General features: G+C 36.7%; 1 pseudogene; it reads left to right on the forward strand.

Moving 5' to 3' along the window:
* The first annotated feature begins 2,100 nt into the window (after window positions 1-2,100).
* On the forward strand, window positions 2,101-8,975 carry LOC119058976 (carboxymethylenebutenolidase homolog; annotated as a pseudogene).
* Window positions 8,976-12,120: the final 3,145 nt, after the last annotated feature.

Raw genomic sequence — 12,120 nt, forward strand, 5'->3', positions numbered from 1 at the left:
ATTGGAGTCTTACCTGAAACTCCCACTTCAAAAGCAATAGTTGAAATAAAAAGAGTCATAATTTCCACATGAGGTAGAGAAAAGTAGTTTTTGAAATGTAAATGGACAAATGCAAAATATATAAAATGTAAAATTGTACAATCATTTTGGAAAACAGTCTGACAATTACTTTAAAAGGTGAATATACACCTAGGATTCTATCCAACAATTTCATTTCAAGCTTTATACTCAAGAGATATGAAAGCATCTATAATTCCATTTATAAATGGAATTTATAAATTTATAAAAAATTTATATATGATTGTCTACAAAAGGTTTGTAATAGCCAGAACTGAAAACAACCCAAATGTCCATCAATACGTGACTGAATCAACAAATGGAGGTATATCCATAAATCCATTGTGTGGGTATACCTCAGCAATAAGAAGAAAAACAATTTATATATGCAGGAATGTGGATCTCAAAAAAAGTTATGCTAAATGAAAGAGGCAGATAGCAAAGAAAACATGCTGTATATATTCCATTTTTGTAAGACTCTAGAAAACACATACTAATCTATAATGACAGAAAGCAAGTCAGTGATTGCCAAGGGAGGAGAAAGGGGGTCCTTATTAAGAGGATAAAAAGAGAGTTATAAAAAGGCACAAGAAAACATCTGGAAATGATGAAAATGTTCATTGTTTTGTTTTGTGGTGATGGCTTAATAAATTTATGCATATGTTAAAATGAATCAAAATTTACACTTTAAATGTGTAATTCAAAGCATGTCAATTATATCTCAATATCTCAATAAAACTATTTTTAAATGATAACAGAGTCTGACAGAAGGTATTATACAAGGATGGGCAAAGGTAGGTTAACAATAATAATAAACAATACAATAATAAATAAAGGAAGAAAGAAAGAACAATCTCTGTGTTTCACGTACCCATGGCTGTAAACCTACTTTTGGTCACTCCTGTATGTTTGAAAAGGGGCTTCAGAAAATGCAGTGAAGTCTAAGATTTCTGTAACTAAGACTCTGAAATTCCTATTGGAACATATACATTATCCATTTAACTTGGGGTAAAATTTATAGCAAATAGAAAATTGGGACTACTACATCCATGGCTAACATGTTTTTATCTCCTCTAATGAAGAGTGAGCAGTTAGCAAGTGGAGATACTATAAGCCTAAATTTACTGTTCAAAAACTGTCTTTAAATCATTGATAGTTTTATTTTGTGTCTTCAGAATCAACCTCAATTCTTCCAAAGTCTTATTTTAAAGAACTCCATTCACCCACTGTTGAAATAGATACCTTATCTCAGTAGTCACAATTAAATATCTTGCTGTGAACAAAAGCCATTTCTAACTGAGCACACACCGGACACCACCTCACCCTGATGTTGGTTCTGTTAGTAGCCCCCAGACAAGGATCACACCTGAAGTGAAGTTTTCAAGCCACCCAGTCTGACATAGCTTCCAAAAGAAGAGCTCAGTATGGAAAAAAACTCAAAGGCAGAACCTGAGGATGCATGAAAAGAAAGGTCTGCTTTCCAAACGAAGGAATACAAGTGCCCTTGCATAAAAATGTGAATCATGTTTATTCCTTTCAGCTCTGTAATCTCACAAAAGAGTCTTAATCTGAGAGGTTTCTAATACAACAAGGCAATGTTCCAGTTGATTTCAGGTAAGTCCTCTTGTACCACAGAGAGACATATTTCAGCACATTTTCCTGAGTAAGAAGTTTTTGTTTCACATCATTTCTGAATCACTCTAATATGCCAATACTACTGGGTTGCCCAAATAGTTTGTTTGTTTTGTTTGTTTGTTTGTTTGTTTGTTTTGGCAAAATGGCTCTAGGAGCACTTAGTTGTCTTTAACTTCATTCTAAACAATTTTGGTAGATTGTATTGGAACAGCTGTCACATCAGTGTGCATTTAAAAAAACATCAACATTGGTGAATTTTTGTGTACTCATTTTAATATTGAAAATGGAAGAAAAGATGCAAGATTTTTGGCATATCATGCTTTAGCATTTCAAGATAGGTAAAAACACCACTGAAACACAAAAAAAGATTTGTGCCATGTATGGAAATGGCATTGTGACTGATCGAACATGTCAAAGGGATTTGCGAAGTTTCATACTGGAAATTTCTCAATGGATGATAGTCCACAGTTGTGTACAGCAGTTGAAGTTGAGAGCAATAAAATTGAGGCATTAATTGAGTACAATCAACATTTATATCTCACAGGAGATAGCCAATGTACTCAAAATATCCAAGTCAATGAAGTTATTGGTGAAAATGAAAAATATCTTCTATTTTACAGAAGAAATCATACAGACACTTTGGCCAACCCAATATAATATACTTCGAGAGCTCAAAGGAGATATCACTATTCATTATGGTGATAAAGGAAAGCTTTAAGGAGAATATGGCATTTGAGGAGGTAAAGACTAATGGATTAAACTAGGAAAAACATTCTTCCTAATAAAGGAAACAGCAAAAGTGGAAAATTATGCAAGTATAGCTAGAATACAGGTACATGAGAGAAGTCTTAGAAGATTAGTCTGCAAATAGACATTGAATTACAAACTATTTTGGACTAAATAAAAATGAAAATAAATCATATTAAAGTTTACAAGATGCAGCCAAAACAGTTCTTAGAGAAAAACCTAGAGTATTAAACACCTACGTTGAAAAAGAAAGGTCAAACCTCTACCTAAAGAAATAAGAAGAACAAACTAAATCCAAAGCAAGCAGAAGAAAGGAAGAAATGAAGATATAAGCAGAAGGCAATAAAATAGAGAAGAGTAAATCAATAGATGACATTTATAGAACCAAACTATAGTTCTTTGAAGAGACTGGTAAAATTGATAAACCACTAGCCAAATTGACAAAGATAAAAAATAGAAAACACAAACTATTTAAATAATAAAGAGGGCTGTCATCATTGTCCCCATTGACCTTGAGAGAATAGTAAAGGAATCTTATAAACAAGCTCTATGCTCTAAAACTAGACAACTTAGATTCAATGGGCCAATTTTATAAAATAGGCAATCTACTGAAACTCACTCAAAAAGAAATAGATAATCTGGATAGTCATATACCTATTGAAGAAATCAAATTTAAAAACATTCCAACAAAGCGAATTCCAAGTTCAAATTGTTCACTGGCAAATTCTACCAGCTTTTGGGGAATAAATAATACCAACTCTACACAATCTTTACCAGATAATTAAAATTGGAGATAACAATTCAAACTAATTTTAGTAAGCCAAAATTACTTTCATACCAAACAAAGTATAAGAAAATAAAACTACAGAACAATATTCCTCATGAATTTTGACACACAGACCTTCCAGAAAACATTAGCAAATTGAATCCTGCAATGTTCTAAAAATACAATACATCGTGACCGAGTGTGGTTTATCCTGAAAATGCAATGCTCTTTCAATGTGTCAACATTCAACAATAAATGTAATGTATCATATTAACACACTAAAGAAGAAAGAACATTATCATATCAATAAATACAATAAAGGCTTCCTCAAAACTCAAAATGTTCCTATGAAAAAATCCTTAGTGTTACTAATCACCAAAGAGATGCAAATTAAAACCACAATGAGATATTACCTCACGCCTGTCACAGTGGCTATTATCAACAAATCAACAAACAACAAGTGCTGATGAGGATGTGGAGAAAGGGAAACCTCATGCACTGTTGGTGGGAATGCAGACTGGTGGGAAACAGTATGAGTCTCCTTAAAAAATTAAAAATGACACTGCCTTTTTACCCAGTGATCCCACTTCTGGGAATATACCCTAAGAAACCTGAAACAGAAATTCAAAAAAATATATTCACCCTTATGTTCATTGCAGCATTATTCACAATAGCCAAGATCTGGAAATAGCCCAAATGCCCATCAGTAGATGAGTGGATAAAAAACTGTGGTACATTTACACAATGGAATACCCCTCAGCCATAAAAAAAAAAATGGAAATAAGGAAATCTTACCTTTTGGGACAGCATGGATGGAACTGGAGATTGCTATGCTAAGTGAAATAAGCCAGGAAGTGAAAGGCAAATACCATATGATCCTACTTACATATGGAATTTAATGAACAAAATACACTGATGAACAAAATAGAAACAGAGGCATGGGTACATGGAACAGACTGACAGTTGTCAGAAGGAAGGAGAGTTGGGGAATTGGATGAAAGAAGGTGAAAGGGATTAAGAAGAAAAGTATATCTATATGGACCCACATAGACACAGACAACAGTGTGGTGAGAGCCACAGGGAAAGGGGGTGGGGGTAGAAGGAGGTCAGCAAAGAGGGGGAAAATGGGGATGAAATGAGACTTTGCTTAGTGTGATGGGTCCACAGTGCAGTGTGCGGATGATGTTTTGTTGAGTTGCACACTTGAAACTTGTATGATTTTATGAACCAATGTCACCCCAATACATTCTATTAAAAATATAACTTAGGAAAAAATTAAAAGTAGAAAGAGAAGAAAACTTCTTTGACCTAATAAAAGGAATCTACAAAATACCAACAAATAATACAGTACATAATGGTGAAAAACTGAATGTGTTTTCTTTCGGATAAGGAACAAACCTAGGATTTCTTGTTTCATCATTCTTTTTTGATATTCCTGGGGATTCTAGCCATAGCAATAAAGATGAAAAATCCAAAGGCGCTCATTTAGTTTAGAAAGGAAGAAGTAAAACCACCTCTATTCAAGATGACATTATTTTCTACGTGGAAATTTCCAAGGTACATTCAAAAAGCTCCTGACACTAGCGAGTTTAGCAGGGTCACAGGATGAAATATCAATATGATAAGTCAACAATGTTTCTATATACTATGAATTTAAAAGTGAAAATTGAAAGTTTTAAAGTACTATTTACAACAACTCCAAAAAGAATCAAATACTGAGTATAAATCTGACAGAACACTTGCGTGAATGTGTACTGAAATCTCCAAAACACTGATGAAAGAAATCAAATACTTAAAAAGATGGGAGATATACATTATTTGTGTATCGGAAGACAGAATATTGTTAAGATGTCAATTCTCTTCTAATTGATTCGTAAATTTAATAAAGTCCCAAACAAAAATCCAGAGAATTAGTCTTCTTCCCAGAAGACATAAACAAGCTGATTCTCTTTTTCTATTTTATTTATAAAATAAAACAGATGAGAGTCATCCCTGCATTTATAAACAAGCTGATTCTAAATTTATGTGAAAAAGTAAAAGAACTAGAATAACCAAAAAAATTCAAAGCCAAAGGATAATCAAAGTTGAAGAACTCGCAGTACTTGATTTTTTGGACTTACTATAAAAGCTACAGTGATCAAAACAGGGTGGTATTAATAAAAAGTCAATGATGAATAAAACAAAATAAAGAATCCAACAGACTTTCACCAAGATGAAGGTATAGGTGGAAACACTGTACCTTCTCGCACAACCAAGATTAAAGACAACAAAGTTTTAGTAAAACAAATACGCAGCCATAACACAGAAAATTGAACTACTGATGTCCGACAATAAGGAACCCTTCAGCTGGACTGATAAGAGGGGCAGAGCCAGCGGCTGGAGGAGCAGGGTTGCGCAGGAAAACTCAGCCAGACTGACCCAGGTGCCCAGTAGGTGGTTGTCAAATCCCCAGGTGTTGGGTTGCCACGGGCAGACCCAGTGAGGGCACAAGACAGCAGGCTGACCATGGTCACACATTCTTGGGCAGATAAACCAGCAAAGGACCAAGCAGTGAGACAGACTGCACAGGCCCCAGCAACAAGAAGCAGCAGAGGGGACCGCTATTGCCCCCCCTCTGATCCCACCCCCACATACAGAGTCACAACTCAGCGACCTGGGCGGCCTGCCATGGTGAACACCTAAGGCTCCGCTCCTCATATGTAAAGGGCACGAACAGACCAAACATGGCTCAAGAAGAACTCAAAGTCCCAGAGCCCATAATTCTAAGCAACAAAGAAATAGCCAAACTTTCAGATGTACAGTTCAAAACACTGGTGATCAGGATGCTCACAGAACTGGTTGATTTTAGTCACAAATTAGAGGAACATATGAAGGCTAAACTAATTGAAATGAAGGGAAATGCACAGGAAAGGAATGGTGATGGAAAGGAAACTGGGACTCAAATCAAGGGAGTGGACCAGAAGGAAGAAAAAAATGACCAAACAGAAAAATATGAAGGAACAAAAACTCAAAAAAAAATGAGGAGAGGCTTAGGGACCTCCAGGACATCTTTAAATGTTCCAACATCCGAATTGTAGGGGTACCAGAAGGGTAAGAGGAACAGCCACCAGTGGAAAACTTATTTGAACAAATAACAAAGGAGAATTTCCCCAATCTGGCAAAGGAAATAGAATTCCAAGAAATCCAGGAAGCTCAGAGAGTCCCAAAGAAGTTGGACCCAAGAAGGAACACACCAAGGCATATCATTATTACATTAGCCAAGATTAAAATGAAGGAGAGAATCCTAGAAGCAGCAAGAGATAAGGGGACAGTCACCTACAAAGGAGTTCCCATCAGACTGTCAGCGGATTTCTCAAAAGAGAACTTACAGGCAAGAAGGGGCTGGAAAGAAGTATTCCAAGTCATGAAATCCAAAGACCTACAACCAAGATTGCTCTACCCAGCAAAGCTTTCATGTACAACGGAAGGACAGATAAAGTGCTTCTCAGATAAGACCAAATTCAAGGAGTTCATCATCACCAAGCCCTTATTATATGAAATGTTAAAGGGACTTATCTAAGAAAAAGAAGACAAAAAAGATGAACAGTGAAAGGACAGCAAACTCACAGTTATTAACAACCACACCTAAAACAAAAGCAAACTAAGGGGACAGCTAGATCAGGAGAAGAACCATAGAAATGAAGATCTCAAGGAGGGTTAGCAACAGGGGAGTGGGAGGAGGAGAAGGTGGGAGAAGGTACAGAAAATAAGAAGCATAGATGGTAGGTAGAAAATAGGGGAGAGGGCAAGAATAGTATGGGAAATATAGAATCTAAAGAACTTGAGACACATGGTCATAAACTAAAGGGGGGAATAGTGGGGGAGGGGGTGTGCAGGGTGGAGGGGAATAAGGGGGGGAAACAGAACAACTGTAATGGCATAATCAATAAAATTTAAAAAAAAGAATCCAAAAGGACATAGACACAGATATAGTTAGTTGGTACTTGGCAACAGTGTGAAAGCAATTCAATGGAGAAAGGATTTCTTTTCAACAAAGGGTGCATAACAATTGGACATTCAAATGCAAAAAAAAAGAGGGAGGAAGGAAGGAAGGAAGGAAGGAAGGAAGGAAGGAAGGAAGGAAGGAAGGAAGGAAGGAAGGAAGGAAGGAAGGAAAGAAGGAGAAAGAAAAATAAAAACTTAATCTTAATGCTTTATACAAAACCAAAAACAAAACCCCAAAACCCCTCAGAAATGGATTATATACCTAAATATACCTATAGTTTTACCTATAGTTTTACATGTAAAATGTAAAACTATAAAACTGTAAAAGAAAAAAAAAGGAGAGATAGAGAAGGATTAATTTACATCAGCTACGGATACCTATTCATTTTCCTAATTGCTCACAGCAGGTTTTATCACCAAAATGAGGAGCTTTATAACAATTCATTCTCTGTACACTGAAAGAAGAGATAGTAATTTCCAAAATAAGGCACTTGGCATAGAGGTTCATGGCCAAGATGCTCCTAATAGTCATCTATGAAATGCTGTTCTCGCTACTAGGCTCACGCCTAATGGTGCCCTGTGGCCTGGCTGTGCTGCCGTCTCCTCGGGGTCTCACCTTTTCCGCACTGTAGACAGTCTCCAGGCAGTGGACAAGGAGAATAGTCTTGTAGGATCAGTCCAGAGAGTGGGTCTCCTGGCTATAAACCCTCCTTTTCTCCAATAGCCAATGAAGCTCAACCTTGTCTCTGTGACACTGGCCAAAATAAGATACAGTATGAGGAATGGGGCATAAAGTTCAAGTTGAGCATACCCATGCTTTTGTCCTCAGATTCCCAGTTGGCACCAGCAAAGCCATAATCATCATTCAGGATGAATTCCCCTGTCAGTTGCAAAATACCAGATACATGGGTGGCATGATTGTAGGAAATAGACAACCATCGTTTCAGATTTCTTTGTAGGGCAAGAGCCATGCCAACCCTTTGAGGACCAGTCCAGCTTTCAGGAGTTGTTGAAAACAAGAAATGCCAGCACTGGCCTGTATAGCTCAGTTGTTTGGAGCCATATCCCAAAAGGTCACCGTTGGATTCCCAGTGAGCACATGTACCTAAGTGTGCCCATTGGATTCCCAGTAGGGGCTCATATAAGAAAGTAACCAATTGATATTTCTCTTGCACATGAATATTTCTTTGTCTCTCCATCTGTCTGTCTCCCTCTGTCTCTCTCTCTCCCCCTACCTCCACCCTCCTCTCTCTCTGAAAGCAATGAAATAATGTCCTCAGTGAGGATAAAAATGAAAAAAGAAAAACAAGAAATGCCAGAAAAGTTAATAAAGAAGTTGATGCTGTCTCGAGGTATCTGAAACAATCCCAGAAAACTGGCATCCTGAGATTGTGTTGGGGAGGAGTTGCTGTCCATCACCTGACAATAAACTATCCAGAATTCATCTTCAAGGATTCTGGAAATGCACATGCGTGAAGAACCCCATGCTGAAAAGGATGCTGTGATTCCTCTTGAGAAAGTTTCTTCGCTTACCTGGAAGTTGAAAGAATATTACAAAGTGGAATATCAAATTAACACATTTTCTGAGCAAAGTCATGGGTTTGTGCATCGAAAAAGAGGTTGGTCACCTGAAGACAAACCCTATATTGATGAGGCAAGAAGGAATTTACTCAAATGACTGAACAAGTATGTTTTAGCAGTGACCAGTGCAAACTTTTCTCCAGATAGCTTTTGTTCAGAAACTGGCTTTGATATACTTAGATTCTTTTATTTCCACTTTGTATAAATTAAATCAAGGAACCCTGAAATTAATTAATTAATTGTGATGAATTAATGCTATTCTCCAGGAGTTATTACCAAATAAAGTTACTTACTACCTCCCAAAGTAACACATGTTTTTCCAAGACAAACATATGATAGCCTTTGCTCCATTCTTCTTCTTACTTTTATAGCTATGACTCTTGTTGATGACATGGTGCAGACTGCTCAGGAACATTAAATGGCATCAGCAGTTTACCTTTATCATTTCATATTTTAATTGCCTGGTATAGTTATTCTAAGACCGCTCTCCAAAAAAAAATGCACAATTTAATTATGAAACATGACATAACCCTGGTTGACCTATATTGGGGCAAATTGCCTTCCAAGGATGTCTATGTCAGGAGTTAAATCAATGTGAACTCCTTATAATCTATAATTCAAAAATCTTTCAGAGTCAAAGGCTGTTACTAAGTCAACAAATTAAAAAACTACAGTAGAATGAGTTGAACATTTATGTAGTGGATGAACTTTTGCCTTATTAGGGTTGAAAAGAGTTTTTAAAGTTTTATGAGAGGCAATCCTTGAGTGACTGGAAGATACTTTCAATTGCTCAGCTTTTTGCACTGGTTTTGCCTTTTTTTTAACTAGTTGGTGGCATACTAAACAAAATCAACTCTGAGGTTTCCTAGAAGGCAGGCGATTGTTTGTCAGATAATGCACTTAGTAGTGGGAATGTAAAACTGCACTTTACCATCATTTTATAGCTTAAGTAGACACAAGTATAATATTAAGAGGCAGATGATCAGATTATTGTTTTAAATCTTGGCCAAATGAGTATTCCTTAGAGAAAAAAATTAATTCTATAATTACCAGCAGAAAGTTTTATTTAAAAATTAAATGTAGCCCTGGCCAGTGTGGCTTACTTGGTTAGAGCATTTTCCTGTAACCAAAAGGTTGCAGGTTCAATCCCCAGTCAGGGTGCATATGATCCCTGGTCTGGGCAAATATGAGAGGCAACCAATCAATGTTGCTCTTTGATAGAGATGTTTTTCTCTCCCCTTCTCTCTCCCTTCTTCTCCCTCTAAAAAGCAATGAAAAAAAATGTTCTCTGATGAGGATAAAAAAATAAAATTAAAATTAAAAAATTTAAATTAAATATAAGATCATGTTGCCTCTAAAATCTCTTTATTGTTTTTATCTAGGTTTTCAATATTTTTTATTTCTTATCTTGAAACTAATTCTTAATTTATTGCCATATTTAAGTTTCTCCCCCTCCACTCAGTCTTCTATAAAGGGATATTCCAAAAAAATCAAACCTGATTTTATCATTTTTGATACTTTAAAAATACTTCCAAAAACTCTTTTGAAAAATCAAAACCAAAATATCTAGCCTGATACCCAGCCACTTCACAATATAGCTGTTGCCATATCTCTGGACAGTCTCCACCTCCTCACCACTACCACAAACTACATCCTTCACTCTGTTAGTCAAAATTGTCACCTTTCAATGGAAAGGTTCTGTCTTCCCCAACTCCATAAGTATGACCAAAAAAAGACGAGGATGAGAAGGGCAAGGCACTCACTTCAGCACAAAGATTAAAGGGGCACCAAGAAACTTAAAAATCAAGACAAATATCTGAACATTTTAAAAAATCTAAATTAATGCCAAAAATCATGATAAATATAATATCAATTTTTAAAGACAATATCAGTTATTCCTGCCTGAATTTCATTCTGCTCAGTTATAATACTTAGTTAAGAATTTTATTATTACTTATAGTCAAAGATTAACTTAAATAGTAGTCTCTCTGAAGGAATTCTCCTGCCTTCTCAGAGAGTACACTTTTCTCTACCTCTATCTCAACCACCATTTACTTTTTCTGCAACTGGTCTCATAGTTATCTCTGCACTTGTATACTTTTTTGGTGAACTGTGAGAACTTTTAAGCCATCTCTATATCCCAGTGATTAATACATGTTAAGAGTTGCATAAATATCTGCTGTGTAGGTTCCTTACAAATCCCTTCTAGCCTGCAAAGTTTCTTTTGAGAAATCAGCTGACTGTCTTATGGGAACTCCCTTGTAGGTAACTAACTGCTTTTCCCTTGCTGCTTTTAAGATTTTCTCTTTATCTTTAGTTTTTGGTATTTTAATTATGACGTGTCTTGGAGTGAGCCTCTTGCATCCATCTTGTTTGGGACTCTTTGTATTCTGGACTTGCATGTCTATTTTCTTCACCAAGTTAGGGAGGTTTTCTTTCATTATTTTTTAAAATAGATTTCCAATTTCTTGCTCTTTCTCTTCTCCTTGTGGCACTCCTATAATACGAATATTGGAATGCTTGAAGTTGCCACAGAGGCTGCTTTCACTGTCCTCATTTTCTGCAGGGGAGGGGGTCTTTTTTCTTCTTTTTATTCTGATTGGTTGGTTTTTTACTTCCTTACGTTCCAAATCATTGATTGATTCTCAGTTTCTTCCACTCTACTGTTGTGTCCCTGTAAATTGTTCTTTATTTCAATTAGTGTATTCTTCATTTCTGACTGGATCTTTTTTATGCTGTTGAAGTCCTTACTAAGTTCTTTGGGCATCCTTATAACCAGTATTTAGAACTCTATATATGATAGCTTCCTTACCTCCATAGCTCTTTTTCTGGAGTTTTGATCTGTTCTTTCATGTAGGCCAAGTTTCTTTGTCTCCTTGTTTTGGCAGCCTCCCTGTGTTTATTTCTATGTATTAGGTAGAGCTTCCGTGACTCCCTGCTTTGGTAGTGTGATCTAAAGTAGAAGGTGTCCTGTAGGGTCAGGGGGCACAGCCTCACCTATCATCCAAGCTGAGTACTCAAGGTGTACCCTTCGTGGGGACAGAATGTACCCTCCTCTTACAGTTGAGCATTGATTGCTGTTGGCAGGATCATGGGAGGGATTTACCCAGGCCAGTCAGCTGCAAGGACTGGCTGTGACCATGGACTACTGACTTCTGCCCTCCAAGGAGGATCAACTGTGTAGGGGCAGGCTGGTGCTGTTCTGACATGGTCTGTAGCTATCCACTGGGCAGGCAGGCTCTGAGTTTTCCCAGATGGTGCAGGCCAAGGTAAGCCCACTCCTTTTTTCTTCCCACAGTCATGCTGTATTAGCTATAAAGCAATCTGAGATGGCTGCTACTTGTGCTGAA

The sequence above is a fragment of the Artibeus jamaicensis genome, unplaced genomic scaffold (genome assembly GCF_021234435.1).
Source record: "Artibeus jamaicensis isolate MK-2021 breed Jamaican fruit bat unplaced genomic scaffold, CSHL_Jam_final scaffold_584, whole genome shotgun sequence".
NCBI classification, from domain to species: Eukaryota; Metazoa; Chordata; class Mammalia; order Chiroptera; family Phyllostomidae; genus Artibeus; species Artibeus jamaicensis.